The 20,974-nt window shown below is 44.0% G+C and overlaps 1 protein-coding gene across 11 annotated transcripts in view; it reads right to left on the reverse strand.

The window, feature by feature from the left end:
- The window catches only part of DENND1A (DENN domain containing 1A), a 499,384-nt gene that overhangs the window by 184,260 nt on the left and 294,150 nt on the right, over window positions 1-20,974 (reverse strand). The gene's annotated exons all lie outside the window — the stretch shown is intronic.

The raw sequence follows: 20,974 nt of genomic DNA on the forward strand, positions 1-20,974 counted from the left end.
AAGACCCTATAATTTCTTGTCCAAACTGGGACACTTGTGGATGTGAAGGTAGGCATATCACACGAGGGCAATGGGCATAAAATGGGACATAGGGTCTTTCCACATGTAGGGGATCGATGTCACTATTAGTCACCCTCTGAGCACACTGCATGCGACTGTGCAGGTATGTACCCCCCAAGGCTACCCAACCAGCCAAGCTGGGGCTGGAATCTGCCAACCCATGTGCCTACTGAGTGACATCAGTCGGGGAGGCGGGGCAGATGCCTTTCCCTAATTCACCGCAGAGCACCATATAGACTTAGCAAGAGAGCATCTGATGGTGGCTCAAGCCCAAGTTTGCTGATGCCCTGCAAATGGGCAATTGTAATTACAGTGTACTAGCAGCCTCCTAATTCTTGCTCTGTGCTTAATACCTGATTTAATTCTTATCAGACCCTGCAAAGTGGATGTCATTACCCTCATGGTATGTGAGTTGAGGAAAACGAGGTTCAGAGAGGCGAGGGAAGAGGCAGAGGCAAGAGGAACAGCTGCCTCCAGAGGCCATGCTCTGCACGGCACCACCTGCCTCCTCGTCACTAGATGCCCACGGTGAGACTGACCTCCGCACAGCCCTTGTCACTCCGAGTCCCACACCCCTTTGCTTGCCTGCCCCTGCTGGGGTGCGGACTCCCTCACCACTGCAAAATAACCAGCACTTGACAAAATGACTGGCACCCGGTAAGTGCTCACTAACACGAGTTAACATTCATTCTCTCAAACCCCAGCCTCCAGGACAGAACTTGGTACCTAAGTAAACATTCCGAGATTCTTCCAGGAAGGTGGAGCCATGCTGGTCAGAAGCCTCCTAGGGTTGAAAAAACACTCCCAGACAGCAGAATTCTGGAACGCTCCCACTTAACATGACCAGAGCCTCAAACTCCTGCTGTGGGCTGACTTCTCCAGGCCACTGGGAGCTGGTCCACAAACCTATCCATCAATTTGTAAACATTTGCTAGGTGCTTACTATGGGCTGAGAGTCACAAAGGGGGACAAGACTGCAGACTTATGAATTTATTCTCCCCTCCAAACCCCAACACTCACGCTAAATGCTGCCTTGTTTATAGAGTAAAAAGATATCAGCAAATGGTGAAGTTTGATAATAATACAAATAACGAGTGTTTTACAGCACTTTTGTTTTGCAAAGCACAATCCCCATTTTGCAGAGGAGAACATTAAGACTCACAGCGAATTGTCCAGGGCTCCTTAACTGCCTCACTCTGCAACCCAACAGGTTAAATGGCTAGCAGTTTGCTAGCAGGAAGTTACAAAAATAGCATCACCAACCATCTTTTTCGCTAATGTCACGCTTCAGAACTCACAAAACACTGCCACACAGATTCTTCCATTTCCAACAGTGCAGCTAGAGGTGAGGTATCCCTATCCCCATTCCAGAGAGGAGAAACTGAGGCCCAGAAAAGTGAAGTAGCTTGCCCAAGGTCGTAGGTCTACTAATTAGCTTCTTCCTCTGTAAAGTTGAAATGCTAACTGTGACTACCTTCCTTACCCCACATCCCCCCCGGCTGTTGTCAGGAACAGAGGTAACATGAGCACAGTGCCAGGTACACAGTAGGATATAATAAATGGTGACTATTATTACTTTTATAGGACACAAAGCAGCTATAGCCAGTCTGTAAAGCTCTAGTGACAATGGCCTAAGGGCGAAAATCCTTCCAGTCCCTTCTTGGTAACTGCTTGGGTTCCACTTCAGAGGTTGAGTGAGGCATAGTCACAGGGAACAGAATCAGTGAAGGGGCGAGCAGGGGCTCCCCAAAGGGCTGAGCCGAGGGCTGCTGCCCCCAGAATCACCTATTTCGCCTCAGCTGACCTTGCAAATAGGCCCAAACAGAAGGGGCACGCGCAATGGCCGTTGGAGAGAGGCCTCAGAGGCTGAAAGGCCTAGTGAGTGGGATGTTGATTCTGGACCAGAATCGGGCCTTGTTTCTGTGTTCCCAGTGGGCCCCAGCAGCACAGACCGGCCCTTGTGGGCTCTCCACAGCCGGGCTGGAACAGGCTTTTGATTTCTTCCCACTCCTGGCTGGAGGACTTGCCGGTTAAGCTGTGTGGAGTGTTTACTTTTTCAACAATGGCAGCAGGCTGAAGAATAGGAAAAAACCTGGCCCTTTTTCTGACTTAGTAGGCCAGGGTCCCCTTAGTAACCAAAATGCCCCAAGCACCAGGCTCCAGGCAGGAGCTGGGTCGGCACAGTTTCCTCTTAAAGGACAATGCTGCCCTCCCGGTGGCAAGGCCTCTTCCAAAGGGGCTGGCGTGGACTCAAGGGCCTTCCTGAAGCTCAGTGTTCCCAAGCAAAGAATCGGAGGCCAGCTCAGCCGGATGGTGCCCTGTCCCTGAAAGGATCAAGGAAACAAAGGGAATGAAGAACAGCAAGAGAAACTCAAACTGGGGGTGGGGGATGGGAAGTGCGGATGGCGAGAAAGCTGGACTGTTGCTGGGTGCCAGCTCATTTAATCTTAACCATGCTGCAGGGAGACACCAGCATCTCCATGTAAGAATGAGTAGGTGGAGGCTCAGAGAGGTCAAACAACCTGCCAAAGTCACAGAGCTAGTGAGTGGCAAGGCCACCTTTTGAACACAGTCTGACACCAAAGCTTACCTTATTCTGAGGATAATCCAAATTCAATTGCTCAGCCTTCAGAATAAATATCTGTTCAGGGCATGCAGTTATACTAACACTCTCAGGGCCTGCTTTCTCTTAAACAATACTTTCTTTTTGTATCATAAAAATTCTATATGCCTACTATAAAAAATGGGAAAGACAAAAGTTCAAAGAAGAAAACCCAGACTCCCCATTTGGAGACAATGTTTTGGTGTATTTTCTTCCATATTCTCCCCTTTCTACATGTTAACACACAGTTCAAATAATTCTTAATGATTCTTTCTGATTTTCTCACTGATTACAATATAAGCAATGCTCCATTTCATTAAAAGCTTTGTAAAGATCATTACTAATTGCTACAGAGTATTTTACTACATGGAAACAAACTCAACCAAGCCCCTTTTGTTGGATGTTATTTCCAGTTTTTAAGAAATTAGTATATATGATATTGTCATGAAATCTATGGGCATAAAGCTTTGGCTTTAGGATGGATTCCTAGAAGTGGAATTTAGTTTCCACTTCTTCAAAAGTATCCCTCTCAAATTCGACTTTGAGATAGATATCTTTACTTCCAATTATTTTAAAGTCATTTCATCCACAGCTTGTGTTTCCTACTCTAAGTGAAGAAAAATCAGCAAAGACACGAGCAGATGTCAAAATAGTCCTCCAAAAACCCTACCCAATTAAAACACTTACTAGTACCGCAGCACACCGAGACAGCTCTCCGGTAGCTTGTCCCACCAACACATTCCCTCTCTTTTTAGTTACAACATATGCCAAAGCTCCTGCCAGCTGCAAACCCTTCCCCCACCAGACTCTATAGGCTTTTTCTCAGAATGAAAAAAAGGAGGAGGAAAAAAAAAAAAAAACATTGACATGCACACTGGCTTTCCAAATGGCATTTCTTACACAGAGAAACACACACACAAAAATGGCACCTTCCCATATATATTAATAAAAAATGCCTTTCCCTTTATGCTTTGTCACAGACAGCCTTAGCTTGACCACTGCCTTTCAGGCCAGTTGGGAGGTGGCTGGGACAGCTGTGAGGACATGGGTGCTAACGAGGCAGTTCTGGATGGTCCCCGACCACGTGAGTTGCCTCAGGCAATTTACTTGACCCCCCCCCCCCAAATCCTCCAGGTTTTCTTCTGTAAAATGGAGATCATGACAGTACCTACCCCACAGCATTGTTGTGAGGATTAGATAAGCTAATGTATGTAAAAGATGTAGCATGATTCCCAGAACATCCCTACTAGGCGCTCAACAAACGGTGGCCCTCTTGCCTGCCTGTCCCCTCTCCTCTGGTGGCTCCTAGAACTCAGCCATGCCTGGCTGACCTCACTCCTTAGAGTCTGACCTGTGCTCCCTTCTGGTTTCTTCACACAGTTAGAATACCATGCCGATCTAGAGTTACTTACACAGGTATCCAACTCTTTCCCTAGTCTGTGGGCTTCTTGGAGTCAGGAGCCAGATCTTTGTGCCCTCAGCTCCTACCCCAACATTTGGCCTCGAGCAGGCAGTTCGGAGAGGAATTTTGGATGAACGGAGAGGCAGCAGAGCCTGCAGGTGAAGAGCAGAGATCCGAAGCCAGTCTGCGGCTAGTTGATCTCCACCACTCACCAGCTGTGCTAACTCGGGCAAATCACTTAATCTTTCTGTGCCTCAGTTTCCTCCTTCACAAACTGGGGACAATGACAGCATCTACCTCACAGGCTTGTTAGGAGGATTAAATGGGTTAATATTTTAAAGTACTTAGAGTAGTGCCTGGCACATGGGAAGTGTAAGATAAGTGTTTGTTAAATAAAAACAAATGATCTTTCGAGGGTGATGAAAATATTCCGTATCTTTATTGTGGTGGTGGTGGTGGTTTCATGAGCACATAAAACCGTCAAAATTCATTAAGCCTTACACTTTAAATGGACGGTCTGTGGTACATAAATTACAACTCAATGAAGTTGGTAAACACATTAGCACTATGTCCAGAACATAGAGTCAAATCACAATAGGCCGTGAAAGATAACAAGCATGAACCATGGTGAATGAATGCCACGCAACAGGGTAGCTTTCCTCAGGGCCATCGCCCAGGGTTCATTCTGATTTGCCACTTTGTTTGGCTTCCTGCGCCCTTCCTTTGTCCAGCCTAAGATTCTTTTTTGTAACTTTGTTTTTCAGTTCACGCTCTCTTAGAATAAACATTAAAATCCAACGTCCCTAGAGATTCTGATATACTTCCCTACACAAAGGTGGGGGCTATCTGAGAATCACTCTACCTTTGGTGTCTCCCCATAGCCAAGATTTCATTGAGTCTCACTTTCTGTAGCTGGTTATAAGAAAACATTGGGTTTCCCCCGCTGTTGTCCTTACACCAGGACCCTCTCCAGGGCAGAGTCCTGTCTTATTGGTCTCCAGTGCCCAGCACAGTGCCTGACACAAGGCAAATGCTCATTAAGTGGAGAATGAGCGAAGCGACTGTGGCTGGATCCACTCCACTGGGAGGCAGGCCTTGCAGCAGATGTCAACGTAAGCCCAAATGGACAATGTAAGCCCAACGTAAGCAAATTGGAGTCTGCTCAAGGAAGTGCGATGGGAATAACAATAATGATGGCAATGATAACAATCGTGTAAAATTATCATGACTAATTAGTGGAGAATTAATTCACAGTGGACATGGAGATAGGAGTTAACACGGTGATTAAGACCGTGGGTTCTGGAATGAGACAGCCAGATTCAAGCCTTGCCTCTATACTGTGTAACCTTTAGCAAGTTCTTTGCTTCTGAGTCTCAGTTTTCTGATCCATAAGATGGGGATAATTCTGCACAGCTGTTTTGTGAGGCTTTAGTGAGATAACAAATGAAGAATTTAACAACACCTGATTGCAATAAGTGATCAATAAATGTGGGGCTATTAAAAGTAAGTTTCTATCCTTGCAATTTGAAAGTTATGTCAATAAAATGGATTAGAGTTCTAAGACTAAGGATTTAAACAGCTGATTTTCAGAGCAAAGGTAAAAGCTAATGAGACTCTACTACTATTATGCTTTTGTGCTATTAAAATTTAAACAATCACCAATTTTTTTTTCTTTTGAGACTGTCTCACTCTGTTGTCCAGGCTATAGTATAGTGGCATGATCATCTTCCAAATGTGGGGCTCAAGCAATCCTCCTGCCTCAGCCTCCTGAGTAGCTAGCACTACAGGCACACTCCACTGTGTCTAATGTTTTTCTTTTTTGTAGAGATGGGGTCTTGCTATATTTAGCCTCTCGGTGCCTTGGTTTCCTTATCTGTATAACGGGATGAAAACAGTACCCAGGACAGTGGTTATCCTTGGGTTGGAGGGGGAGTGACAAGAATAGGGCACAAGAGAGGTTTTGGTGCAGGAGTACTAGTAATATTTTGTTTCTTGATCTGGGCGGTAGTTACATGGTTATGTCTACCTTGTAAAAACCCAACTAGCTGTACATTTATTTTTTTTTTTTAAGAGACAGGGTCTTGCTAAGTTGCCCAGGCTGGACTCCTGGGCTCAAGTGATCCTCCTGCCTCAGTCTTTTGAATAGCTGGGACTATATGCATGTGCTACCATGCCCAGCTTTAGCTGTACATTTAGGATTAAGATCCCTAAAAATCTCATACTTCAATAAAATGTTTACAAAGAGTAAATAATACAGACATCACTGGATTGTTTTAGCAATAAAATAGGTTAATGTATTTATAATACTTAGGATGATGTCTGGTACGTAATAAACACTAGGTATTGGCTACTATGAAAAATCAATTTAGCAATAATTCTATAATAAAGATGATTCAAGCTAAATTACATTTCACTGTCAGCAAATGTGTTTGCAAAGGCAGACACCTCCGGGACACACATTGCTTCTTCAATCTGTCCTGCCACCTTCCAGTAAAGCAGCAACATTACTGGGGACCTTCTGAGACCTTTGCAGTCCTGAGTCAGCTTGGTTTTAGAGAAGAGCAGGATGGAGGAGGAGGAGAGGGGGGAGGAGGAGGAGCATGAGTCAGATAAATTGGGTTTGGGATTTTGCTGTCCTCAATTCCTAGTTATAGGACCCCAGGCAAGTTATTTAAACCTAGTTGGACCTTCATCTACAAAACGGGTCTATAATGACTTGCTATATAGGGTTATAAGAGGATTAAGTAAAAAACAAAACAAAGGGAAAGAAACATTTATTTTGTGCCCATGTGGCCACCTTCCCATCTGCTGGGGTGTTAGTGTGGACCACAGGTGTGACTTCTCCTTGAAGCCAGTGGGCATAATCTAATCTCTCATGGCCAAGGCAGCAGCTCAGGCAGCACCTCGGAGACCAGCAACTGGACACCTCCAAGCAAAGGGGATGGGTCTAAGCTGACTTCCTGCACAGACACTTGGCTTTGAGAGGAATCTGCACGCTTGTGAATCAGAACGTTATCATGCCCACAAAGTGCTTTGCTTTTGTTCAAAGAAAGTCTAAGTCGATCCCTCTGTGAGAGAGGCACAGCTGACATGGCTCCTGACATCATACTATAGATACTCCTTAAGTATGACTTCTTGGCAGCTTTTTTAAAAATTTTATTTTGAAAAATACAGAACATGGCTAAAATTAAACCAAAAATTACATCTTAATAGTTTGTTAATCAAAATTTTATACCAAATGACTGTCGCTATGTTCCTTGCAGTTGTTTCTTTCTTAACCACTAGTATGGTTATACAATAGTCTAAACCACAGCTAGCTTTACAGGGGCCTGCATGTGCCAGGAACCGTGTTACACACACTGCAGTCATCATCTTACTGATGCTCACAACAGCAAAATTATGGCCACTAATAATTTTGTCCATAAATTGTTGTGTTCCTCCCATGGACCCACCCATAACATGTATCATTTAATGTAATCCCTATGACATCCCTGTGGAGAGAGAGAAGGATACTGAGGGTCAGAGAGGTAAAATAACTTGTCCAAAGTCACATGGCTAAGAAGCAGTGGCAGGAGGCATTGAACCCAGTGCAACAGCAATGCCTTTGTACTGCCCAATGCATGGCATTATTTGCTCTGACACATTATTTCAACCAACAAATGTATTGAGCAACTGTAACATAACAGACCTTTGTTAGGCATGTACCAGGTGAATTAAGCCCATAAGTAGTTTGATGCCTGGCCCAGACTCCATTAAAATTCCTAGAAGAGGAGCGTTTCCTACAGAATCATACCCATTCGATGGATTAGGAAACTGAGGCTAAAGAGGTTAAATAATTTGCCCATGTTCTTATAACTGGTATGTATCAGAGAAAGGATCTGAATCTGGGTTCCATGAGCCAGTGTTCTTTCCACTACACAGCACATATAAAATGTGCTCAAATGCATGCGCATATATATGAGCACATAACAAAGAACAGCATGGGGAGCTGGTGGCCTCCTAGGAGGAAAGGAAACAGAAATAAGAGGGAAAGTGGAAAGGACAGGAAAGGAAAAGCAAACATTCAGGTATTGTAAACTCTTTATTCCCTCCTGAAATCTCGGATACACCCAGAGGGAAGAGTGACATTTTCCTTCCCTTCCTCGGGCCCCAAAGGTCACTGAGCTGCCAAGCAGTTGATAAACGTAGTGGCTTTTCTTTGGAGCCAGGAGTCACTCATTTGCTCCTTCCTGCTCCACAAAATTAAAAATCTAAGCCTGACAGTTCAGAGGAGCCCTGAAAACACCGCTGGAATTTCCCAGCGTGCTTTAAACAGAAACAGAAGCTTGGCAGGGGAGGGAAGTGGTGTGAGCACCTCCCAGGTCAGGCCAAATCCCCTCCTTGCAAGGTAATAAGCACTGGCTCTCACTAACAAGTCCAGAGATTCTCAAACCAGGTCAGAAAGGGGCTCTTTCTCCAGTGGCTCCTCCCCAACCACCCATCCCTCAGATATTCATTGACTCACTCAGTCAGTCAGTCATTCATGTCAACTTTATGCTCGGTCTTAAGAAACAGAGACCATTAAACCATGAGCTCCGAACATGAGGCGCTCCCAGCCTCCTTGTGGATGGGGTGTGGATAAATCTGAGAAAGGACATGGTGGCATTTAGCAGAAGAGACTTTCTCCAGTGGAGCATCTTCACTCACATGGAGCTAGCCTGATTCCCTCCCTTGGACAGTCCTGGGCCCAGGTCGGAAGGTTCCAAGTTTGGTGTCCTGGCTTTTTCACTTAGGAATACTAGCTAGGTACCTTTAGGGAAGGCATTTAGACTCCATAAGCATCAGTTTCCCTCTCTGTGAACTGGGAGTCACAATCCTTACCTTCAGGATTGTTGAAAAGATCGCAGGAGACACCATGGAGCATGTGCTTCATATAGAGTCAGTTTCATACAGCTGGGCAGAAGCTCAGTCAGTGCCAGCTGGCCTTCCTGAGCTGGGGCCTGCCAGCTCTCCTGGCACACCACTCTACAAGTCCACCCAGCATGGCACCTCCATCCAGCCAGGCCTCCTCCCTGCCCTCCAGAACAAACAGAAGAGCCCATTCACACTTCTGATTCTGCTGGTGTTTTGCCTCAAATTGGAGCAGCCTCCCTATTGCTCGAGACTCAGTTTGCTCGTGTGTAAAAAGAGGATGAAGAAGGTGTCCATACCCTTCCCCACTTTTGCAAAGCACAAACATGAGATGAGATGGCAGAGCGCTTCATGAGACAGGAAGCATGGTCCAGATGTAGCTCAGCATGTTACCTCCATCCCACCAGATCTTGCTCTTCTAGAAAACCTTCCTGACTACTCAAGCTCCCATAGCAAGTCTGTCTCTAAATCCTAAGCCAAGCACAGCTGGACAATGGATACTTTGGCTCTTAATTAAAACTTGTTTGGGGATGTTCCTAATTCTTCCCTGCGTGCCATTGCTTTTCCCTTAAAATGACTGTTTTAACCTTACTATATTCACATATATTGTAATAACACATGCCACTGGCACCTGTAAAGCACTATGGAGTTTTTGAACATACTGTATTTTAGAATATATTATTTTAAAATATCCTCAAAGCAACCTTGTGGAATAGGCATTACTGCTCACATTTTACAGAAGAACAAACTGAAGCTCCGAAAGGTGAAGTAACTCACGCCAGGTCCCAGAGTAATAACAGAGCTAAGATTTGAGCTTGGGACTCCTTAACTCTAAAGCCTGGTGCTTGGACAGGACAGTGGCCATGTCACATATATCTCTTGTGACCTCCATGGATAGATTTATCAGAGTGCGAGGACAGCACAGTAGCCAAGCAGGCCCTGAAAGTATAGCCAGTATATTTTTTCTTTTGTACACACTAAAACAGTCCACACAATGAAGTAACTGGGTCTGGAACATGGTCCTGCTAATTATTCACTGTGTTACTTCTGGCAAGTTACTTAACCTCTCTGTGCCTAAATTTCATCTGGAAAATAGAGCCACTACCAGACTTCTTGTGAAAATTAAATGAGCGTAAGGCGTAAGGCGTCTGGCATGAGTTCAAAATAGTATCCATCCAATTTGAAACAATGAAACTGGAATTTAAGAGTTTCACTGGGGATGTACGGGGATGTTGATTCCCTAGTCCCCAAATGGTTTGGGGTCACCCTATCATAAAACAGGGCTCCATTCCTCCCACACAACTACCACTTGCCATCATTCATTCATCACTAAGCACAGCAAACCCTGACTCCCATCTCCACCTGCCTTTTATTTGAAATGTCAATTTTTAAAGACTGGAGAGGTTGGAAACCCAATTTAACAAGCACGCTGAAACATTGTTTATTGCCCCCATAAACATGGCTTAGTGAGAATTACGGACTTAATCAGAGTGAACTTATCTCGCGGTGAAAAGGAACACTTTAAATTTCAGAAATGGCACCTTCACTGTGAAAATCTCTTAACTTTTCAAACAAACTACAGGGGGTCTTAAACATATGGGCAGTAAAGGGGCAGCCATTACTGTGATTTGTCTTACCCAAGAGCCAAGGAGCCCTAAAGGTCCATAACAACTTTAAGATCTAGGAAAAATATTTGGAAAATCATATTCAGGAGACATGTCTCTAAAAACACCCAAAAGGTCTGCTGAGTGGGAAGTGATACTTGTATAGTTGCTTGGGGCTGCCCCAAAGAGAGGACCCCAGAGTCATTAGAACAGGGGCTACTTAATAAGCAGCAGCATTGAGAAAGCTCACCTCTCCTCCTGTGTAAGATTAAGCATTTAGCAATAGGTAACGTTTTGGTGACCTGCTTCTCAGAAGAGAAGTGCTATGTAATCCAAAAGGCTGCTAAATTGTTTGCGTGGGGTTTTTTTCTTTTTAAGAAAATACTCCCAGAGGATGAGGTCCTGCGAACCCCAACTTTCCAATTTAAGGCTTCATTAGTGCTGCTTCAATCATTCCAGGAAAGGTTTTCATAAAGACACCCCCATCTTGAGAGAACGTATCAGCCTGGCTGCCAGAGGCAGGAAAGGCAACTGATATAAAATTTTATTATTTCAATGCCCCAGTAGCAGCCAGGAGGACTTAATGAAATCGCCAAGATTTACAATCTGAAATAGCTATTGCACAGACAGATATGGTTAAGGGAGCTTTGCCCTCTGACCTTTCAACCCTTTGATCTTCACACGGCAGGTGGCCTGGAGCCCCCTCCCGGGCATCTTCCCTCTCTTCCGACACTGCCGAACCTTGATGTGCAATAAGCCTGACCCTACACAGGTGACTCTCACGGTGCTTATCACCAGCAGCTGCTGCTAATGGAGCTGCCCAAATCCCTCAGCCTCCAGATTCTAACTCCAAGGTGGGGGAAGCGGATCATGCAGGGCAGTGTCCACACGGTGCAGAACTGAGGCTCAGTAATTCAGCGCCACGTCCAGTTGTTCAGCAATGTATAATGATGCCGTTACCCTAAATTGTCCTTAGAAATGGAACTCTGGTCTCTTCTGATTTATACTTTCAGTTAGGAAAAAAAAAAATCACCTTTTAAAACTCAATCACAAATCTCACAAAAAAACCCACCCCAACCCCAAAGTCCCAAATGCATCTCTCAGAACTTCCCCAAAACCATGTGCAGCAAATTTATACCAGCGAAAATCTAAACAATTTTTGGAAACCTAAAATTGACTGTTTTCAGTTCCATGAAATTTCATTTAAAAAACCCCATATGCCAAAATGTCCAAATTCTCTTATTTTTAAAAATTGGGATGACTTCCAAAAATCATAGCTATCTTTTTCTTTCTTTCTTTTTTTTTCCCCTTCTTCTAAAGCTAGGGATGGGTAATGTGCATATGTACTTATCAAGCTTCATAATTTAACCCATTCGGTCAGTACAAAATATTTGCAGTCAAATGCTGAAGAGAGAGGATATAAACTTACTACTGCTGGATCTTTCAAAACAATTGTCTGCTAGGCACCAAGGTTTAACAGATATAATTTGGCAATGGAAGTGTCCGGGAGTCTAGGCAGCTCCCTTCTGCACCTTTTAGCTTTTGTCAGGTATTTGGGTTTATGAAGGGAAGGATTTTAGGCAAGACACACAAACCACTCTCTGGGATGTTGGTAACTTCCAACTACGAAACAAAACTTTAATGCCACTGTTCATCATACTTAAGAAAAGCCCTGAGCCAATGTCTTTGTTTCTAAACAAACATAGCATGGTGGCCCCAAGCTTTACCTGCAAAGGCCTGAGCTTGTATCATTAATGTCTGAATCCAATGGGCAAAGAAAAAACACACTTTTTTGGTAGCCTAAATGGCACATATCTTAAATATTCAACTTTAAATTCACTTTGAAATCAGCAGAGAATCAAACCATATGTAAAGAGAGGTTTATTGATTCCATTTTTAATCACACTTTTCTCTATGGATGTTTAACATTAGTACAGAGATGAGTTTATGGAGAAATCAGCTTAGCAGGGAAAAAAGATATGGTCACTACACGACACAGTCTGACCACTTTGTATAAAACTATGATTAAGCGATCTTCTTGAGATGCCTATTGGAAATATTAAAAATGACAGCTACCACTGGGTGAGAACCCACTAAGCGCATGACGCTTTAGCCATATTATTTCTAATTGTCCCCACTGCATGATAGGTGCCCCCACTTTGCGGATGGGGATGTTAAGGCACACACCCATAGCAGCTCAGCGACTTGCTCAAGTTAGAGACCGTGGCGGAGCTGGGATTCAAACTCAGGCTCACTGCATGCCCAAAAAGCGCATGGCCTATGCACACCTTCCCCAACAAAAGCAAAACAAAAACAAACAAAACAACACCACATGCTAACTTGTGCAGAAAATGCTGGATTTCAGCTTACTTACACGTTGCCCTGGCCCATTTAAAGGCCTTCCGAATCAATTATTTTAGGTCATTAAAAGGAAGTTTAATTTGGTTGACAAACACCCCTACTGTGGTGACCTCACATATCAACAACAAATGCCGATGGTCACAAACCCATACCATGAGTCTGCCGAGCACGGTGTTAAACAAAACCACATGCACCCAGATTCCAAGTGGGATTTGTCTAGGCCAAGGGTATGGCTCTTCAATCATCACGCTGCTGGTCTCTGAGCTCCCCAATGGCTCCACCCCTAATCACTTGCAAGGAGTTTATGAAAGAAGTCACCAGTCCCACGTGGCTGGGCGCAGTTAAAAATGCCTTTAAGCTAATGTCAATTTAGAAAAAGTCACTCACTTAAAAATAAAAACGGAGGCTGAAAAAGAAAGAGTCAATCTTAGGCAGATGAGTCTTTTACCTTTTTTAAAAGAAAAATGTATCAATTCTACACCCATATGATATTTATAATTACTTCCATTTATTTGGTGCCTGTTATGTGTCAGGCACCAATCTGGGTGTTTTCACGTATTTTCTCATTTATTCCTCATTAAAAACTCCCATGAAATGGGAAATCTACCCATTTTACAAGTGAGGAGTCTGAGGCTCAAAGAGGCACCTTAACATACGCATCTGCAAAACAGGGGCACCTCCCTCAAAGTGGTGGCAATTAGAAATCATATGGCCAAAGTGCCACGTACGTTAGCAGAACCTCATTCAATGGTTGAGATTATTATTTTTAGGTATTCTACCAGGCAACTCTTAAGAGGATAGCATACTAGCAGTTGTGTACAAAGTGGCCAAACTGTGTGATGCAGTAACCATCTTTTTCCTCTATGAAACTGATTTCTCCTTCAAACAAAGGATCTTGTTTAAACTGACCTAGCAGTGGTGGAGCTAGAATGTGAACCCAGGTCTATATGACTCCAGCCCAAGAGCTCTTTCCACTCTGCCACACAGCCCCTGGAACACTGCGCCTTCCCTTACTCTGGTAGGAACTTCATCGCTCAAGCTTCTCTTGGTAACAATTTATAAACTTTAAATTTTCCTTGAAGTCAGTTTTAAAATTGCTAAATGGAACTTACACATAATGACATAAGTGATGATAGGAAAATCAGGAAACAAAAGCATCAGTGATGGTTTCACATTTTCTACTGGGATTCCCCTCATAATTACTCAGTTTTTCTAATCTGTAACAGAGGGCTATCCCATCTCACAAGAGAACATTTCAGTCACGACAAATTAGACTGAAAATGTATTGACTGCAAGAGACACTTAACTCAGCCAGAAGTACTTGTTCCCTTTGATTACAGAAATTACTACTAGAGCTTTGAATTGTTTTACAGTAACTAATTCCAACATTAGGATAAGTGGCATTTAAGAATCACGCTCATTTTAAAAGCAAGTAGAGGAGAGAGCGTCCAGGGGAAATCTATCAGCTAAATCCAAGGCATTCTTGGAGGCCTAAGGTGAGCAGAGCCTGCTACATTTGCACTCTGAATCCTCTGGATATGACAGAGACTCACAGGTGATGATTGTGCATGATAACATAGCATGCTAAGGAAATTCCAGGAAACCAAGCTACTGTCCAATTAAGTTTTTCTTTACAAAATAAAGCCATCTCCAGGGTTTCATTGATCTAAACTTTGCCCTTACTTTTAAACTACTAACTGTGAAGATGAATGTTTGGTACAGAATTTTAAAAAGCTCTTCATATCCATTGCATCAGTTAATTCTCACAACTCTTTAAGATGGACAATATCACCTTAACTTTACAGATGTGAAAATGGAACGTTGGACATGCCAAGTAATGGTGCCAGTCAGAAGTAGACTGAGAGCTTGTCTCTGGAGGAATATGGGCTGCCACCTGCGGCCCTCCTTTTCCCTCCCCCGATCCCCACTGCATGGCACAGAGAAGGAAAAGCTCAGGGATGGGTGGGGACCTCTGCCCAGGATTGGGGTGGGGCCAGGCATAATCCAAACAGCCTGCTGAGACGGTGCACAGAGCAGAGGCTCTGGGGGCTGGCAAACCCCTCACAGCTGAGGGACTGGGTGCAGATGACAGTTGTCCCTCTGTAGCCATGGGGGACTGGCTCCAGGATGCTCTTTGGGTACTAAAATCTGCAGACACTCAAGTCCCTGACATAAAATGGTGTAATATTAATATTTGCAAATAATCTACACACATCCTCTCTTATACTTTAAATCATCTCTACATTACTTATAATACCTAATACAATGTAAATGCTGTGTAAATAGCTGTTCTACTATATTGGTTTTATTTGTATAATTTTTTATTGTTGTATTCTAATTTTTTTCTCCAAATACTGTCAATCTTTGGTTGGTTGAACCCACGGATGTGGAGCCTATAGATACAGAGGGCCGAATGTACTTTACCTCTCAGAGCCTCAGCTTCCCCATGTGTAAGTGTGGCTGTCTCCTACTTCGCAGAGTCTGAGGAATGCTCACAAGTGACAACAGGTAAAGTCCCCAGCAGTCTTTGGCACTAAGTACTAGGAAGATGTCAAAGTTTCCTCCCAACCCTCTACTTTCTTGCCAAAGTTCTTCCCATGAACATATGACTCAAACTACCACTTGAGAATTTTCGTACAATATCTCCTTCTTATAAAGCAAGAATATGATCACTTAGCACTAACAAATCTTATACGGAATTTCTCTCTTCTTGTGAGGACACATAATACAAGTCAACATTTATACCTGACTATGATCATGGCTCTGAGTTTTGCATCAGTTGAGGCATCAGCAAATGTGAACTACATCTTACTTCTGTCTACGTGCGGAGTCTTGTGAAGCAGCAAAATAGTACAATGGTAAACAAGAAACACTCTTCTTTACTCACTGTGAAACTGTTTAAAAATAAATATCAAAAAACTCCCAAGGGAACAAAGGATTAAAGACTTTCTATACCTGGGGGAAAAATGAAAAGAAAAAACTAGTTAAAATAGCGCTAACTCAATTGACAGAAATTCGGGTTCTTTGAAATGCAAAGGCAAAAAAATCCCATTACTTTCCTTGTCTGTAAATAAGTGAATCCTGTTATTTTGTGTAAAAGCCCCATCGTTAAATAGGGAGCCCCACTGCAGACACAGACAAAAGTGGCCTCTGGATTCCAGGGACCAAAATGAGCTTTGATATGGCACTTGGACGCTGTCCTCCGAATGGTGGCTCAGTGCTGTTACAGCACTTAGTGTATTTATAAGACCAGGCTTCTAGGGACCCATGGCTAAGCCTTCCTAGAGAAATGATGGCGAGAAAGAGGAGGAATGCTGAGAGCTTGGCCAGTCTCCCCGGGCACCCATCACACGCCTCTCGCGATTGCATTGGCAGGGACACATCACTGGGGGCCTGCCAGCTTGGTCCCTGGGTCTCACTCTCCCTGTTCCTACTGTCTGGAACTTCCACTCAGTATATAATCTAAATTTATATCCTTAAACTGGGGTGTAGAAAGAATATCTAATTCATAAAAAGTACTTGAAAACAGAGAGGAAAAGACAAAATCTAGTAAAAGTGGTGCTTAAAACCTCAAGGAAAGCCATCACTACAAACACCTCTGCCATAGCGCGGTAGTAAAGGAACCACTCAGAAGCTCGGGTTTGGGACGCTAACACATCTGAATTTTATATACGTGGTTCTGGTGTGCAATTTCCTTAAGGATTACCTTGATCTTTACAAATATCAATTTACTTTATTAACATGGTTAAGTGGTTGTCAAGCATTTTATATGGAAGGACTGTGTTTCTAATGGCCCAGAAGGAAAAGGCCTGACCACGTCCCTCCTCTATTTACACCCTTCAATGGCTCTCCATTGCCCTATAAAGTTCAAACTCTTTACTACGGCTTCCAGAGCCCTGGATGGGCCTGCCCCTGCTTGCCTACCTCAGTTCTACGCTCCTGTCAGAGACTGAACTACTCATACTTCCTGAAAAGCCCCTTGGTCTACACCTCAAGTCTCTGTAGATGCAGTTCCTGTTCCCCTCGGTTTACCTAACTCTTACTCGTCTGTTAGGTTTCAGTTTGGGCATTCTCTTCCCCTGAGAAGCATAGGCCTCAGGGCTAGGCTCAGTATCTCTCCTGCCAGAGCCACGGCATTCCCACATTCACCGCAATGACTTCCTACTCGTCTGCATCTGCTCTGGACAAAACTCTGAAGGCACAGATTACGTCACACTCACCATGTCACACAGAACTCCCAGGATAATGCAGTGCCTGGGACACAGAAGCTCTGCGAACACTGCTGTGGAAAGGAATGTGTGTTGTGTCCCTACCACAGGCCAGACACTGGGATATGCCGCACACAGACAGGACTCACCTCTTAGACACGAAGAAAGTAAGACACAGAAAGACAAAGGATCGTGACTGAAGTTAACACAGCAGGGAAGTGGTCAAACAGGGGTTTCAAAGTACATTTATCAAATTCTATGAAAGTGTCATTCCCAACCCTGGTGCAGTACCTCTGCCTTGCAAACCAGGAGAAAAGGAGGCAGGTACAAACCAATTTTGTGGAAACTCTCTCTTAGGGAAAGAGAATGATGACCCTGGGAACCTAACAGTTCCTAAACACAGTTTCAAAGCCATCAGCTTAAAATGTAAATGCCTTTAAGGCCAGTGAAGAAATAAAAACAGCGATGATAGTTGACCTTTGTTGAGCTCTTTATGTGCCAGGTACTGTGCTAGGTATGTGATCTGCATTATCTCGCTGGAGTCTCCCAATGAGCCTATAAGGGAGACACGGCCATTACCCTCGGTTTACAGGTGAGAAAACAGAGGCAGAGGTCAATTACCTTGTCCAAAATCACATAAGCAGGACGTAGAGGTACCAGAATCCAGAGCCCACATTCTAACTGCTACACATCACTGCCTCTGTGTATCAGTGGAGCCTCAATCACAAGCCAACCTGAGCCTCTCTCTGGAACTATATCATTGCTGTTGCCTTTCCTTCCTCCTTGCTGACCATCCTGCCACCAGGAATGATATAAAACATCTTCTGGAAAAATCCCTCATGTCACTCTGAGGTCTATACACAAAGCACTGCCTGTGAGGCTTGGGGAACAAAGTCTTCATTTATCAAACAGGAGAAGCACCATCTACCAGACATGACCTGCAACTGCTACCAGAGATGACACAGAAGAGGGGCTGCATAAATGTTTCTTGAAATAAACTGAGATCACTTGAATGAAAGGACACAGTCACTGTGTAATCTGGCCGTGTTTTGGGATTTCCTAGCTGCCAGCTAACATGATCATTCTGTCCAAGAAGAAACTAGGTCTATGCCAATACCCTTCTTGGCTATTCTGCTAACTTGCCACTAGCCTCAAATTGCTTAAATGGGAGAAAGACTATAAAAAGGCAGAAGGAGAGAGAAGAACGACGATCAGGTATAAACCTGTCACTTCAGATGGAAAGTGGACTCTTTAAGGTGACAGGTTACCGTTTAACAAATAGCAATGGCATCCCGTGAGAGCATGAACGCTAGAATAAGGTCTTTCCCCCAAAGAACCCTTTTTCAAATGAGAACACTAGGTTATAATTTATATTTCTTTTTGTGTAACAAATTTGAGTGTCATAAAAATGGTTAAAAAGTCTTCCTATGGTAGCTTTTTCTAAACTTTTATGAACATCTGCCACATTCATTTGAAGTTTAAAAAATTCTGGCACATATGCAAAGGCATAATAAGGTGCCTATAGCTTTCAAGAAAAAATAACAAGACAGTCAAAAATAAGCCTTTTGCTGAATTGCCAGTAAGAAAACTAGTGTAGCAAGAGGAGATGGGCCTTCCCTTAAAGAGCTTTCCTTTGGCCCCAGGTTTAAGCTCCTCCCCAAGCATTATAGCCCAAGGTTCTTGGAGGAAATCTCAGGGGGCGCAACTCTCACCTGAAGGGTACAATAGAACCAGATTCACCCAATCAGAAAGCACAACTGGGGCACTCTGACTCTGGCTGCAATTCAGGGTCAGCAAATCAGGGGACTGAATATCAAGGTTTGGTAGGTCACAGCTGCCCAACACACCCAGGAAACGCTTCTTTGTTCAGAAAGTGTCTTCTGGCTTCAAGAGTGGGGCGACTCCCATTTCTGCTTTTATTGTGCTGACCACACAGGAGTTCAGCACAGCAAACTCCTCCTCAATCTCAATCAACAGGCCTAAGATCTGTCTTGGCCAGTGCTTCCTGAACCTTCCTACTCAAAGCTGTGCAGAGTAGACCTGCGCCCATTCACGTAAGTGCAAAACTATCTCAAGTTTCAGCTTCAAAATCTATGCGTATTTTGCATTGTAGGTTTTACTACGAAAGGCCTTATTTTAAATTACTTACAATTATATAAAAAGTAAAAAATTTACTTCCCCCACCTTTAAGTAAAATTATGGCACTGCACTGACTGAAAACAGTGATGCCTATGAGAGGGCTTCTAAATGTGCTCCAAATGACAGCTTTCCAAGCACTCACTCAACCTTTCTTTCCAGAGAGCATTTGCTCAGACAGTGTCACCTGCTTAGCATCCTGCTAGGTGTTGGGGACACCACAGAGATAATACACAGTCCTTGTTTCCAAAGAACTCTCACTCCAGGGGATAATGGACAGGGACAAGGAAGCAAACAGCTATTATTCAGAACAAGAGGTACCACAGGAAAAGAAGACAACAAAACAGGAGGACTTCCTGGAAGAGGTGGAGACAGGCAGGGCTTACCCATGCAGATGTACAGGAATGTGGATATGTTTAGGCCGAAGGCTTGACGCCAGCGGAGAGACTGTGCAGAACTCAGAGGCTGCATAGAGGAAGATTGGGAGGCTCCTTGCCAAGCATTATAGCCCATGGTTGTAGAGTGACCAACCTGCTCAATGTCAGGACAAGGAATTGAATTTCATGTTTATCTTCATACCTCCAGGACCTAGCAAAATGCTTAGAACATAAGAGGCCCTCATTCTGCTTATCAAATGAATGAACGAGGCTTTGCAAGAATCCAGGAAGGAAAGAAAAGTGTCAATGAAGGAAGTGAGAAAGAAACAGGGTCAGAGACATTTCAGAGACTTTGTGAGTATTCAGGGAGAAAGATGAGGAAGAGGAGCAATCAGTCACGATCCGTGTATCCCACTTTGGCTGCCACAGGCACTGGTGCCATTCGCAAGGACAGGGAACACTGGAGGGGAGGAGAGTGGCCTGGAGTGTGAGAGTGTGTGCGTGTGTGTGTGTATGTGTGTGTAGACAATAAATTGGGGGGAACTGAGTGAGACATATGTAGTACATCCAGGTGTAATTCAACTGGCATTTCAAACTTTGGCCCTGAAGTTCGGAGAGGCAGGCCAGGGTTAGAATCACAGCTGAGAGTCATTGACCGGGTAGCTGAAGCAAAAAGCCTTAAACATGATGACCAGAGGGCACGTAGAGAAGAGAAGACCAGGATTAGAAACCTGGAGAACGCTGAAGGTGCTGGGACATAACAAGGAGGCTGAAAGAGCCTATGCCGGAGCAGTCTGGTAGGCAGGAGGAAAGACAGGCAGGAGGGAACTGTGCACTCTGACAGACCAAATCGTCTTTAGATTAGTGTTTCAAACTCTCCTACAACTGGCACTAAAGGTCCATTAGAAAGCATTCATTTTGAATTCCAGTTTTTCATACAGGAGCTTTGAATAGACGCCCCCCGCCCCCGCCCCCGCCCCCGCCCCAAACTTGACAAACAAAGGTAAAACACAGAAGAAATCTCTTCAATCTGATCTAAATACATCATCCCAGATAGTCCATAAACTGTGTACTGTATGTGCTTAGGGCTGGGTGATGACAAGGAGGAACTGTTAACAGAATGTAGGAGCCACATGGCCGGCCTGTCAAATTAGAAATTTGAGCAGATTTCTGTGGTCTATTTTGATCAAGATTCTCAATGTCAAACAAACAGGTTTTTCGATAACCAACTTCTTTCATTTTCGTAAGCACAATAGCACAGTGTGCAACAGTTAGTGAAGAAGCAGGTGGTCCTCGTCGACGTGAAATGAAGGGAACAGAAGAAGAGAAGTAGC

The sequence above is a fragment of the Eulemur rufifrons genome, chromosome 7 (genome assembly GCF_041146395.1).
Source record: "Eulemur rufifrons isolate Redbay chromosome 7, OSU_ERuf_1, whole genome shotgun sequence".
Classification (NCBI taxonomy): Eukaryota; Metazoa; Chordata; class Mammalia; order Primates; family Lemuridae; genus Eulemur; species Eulemur rufifrons.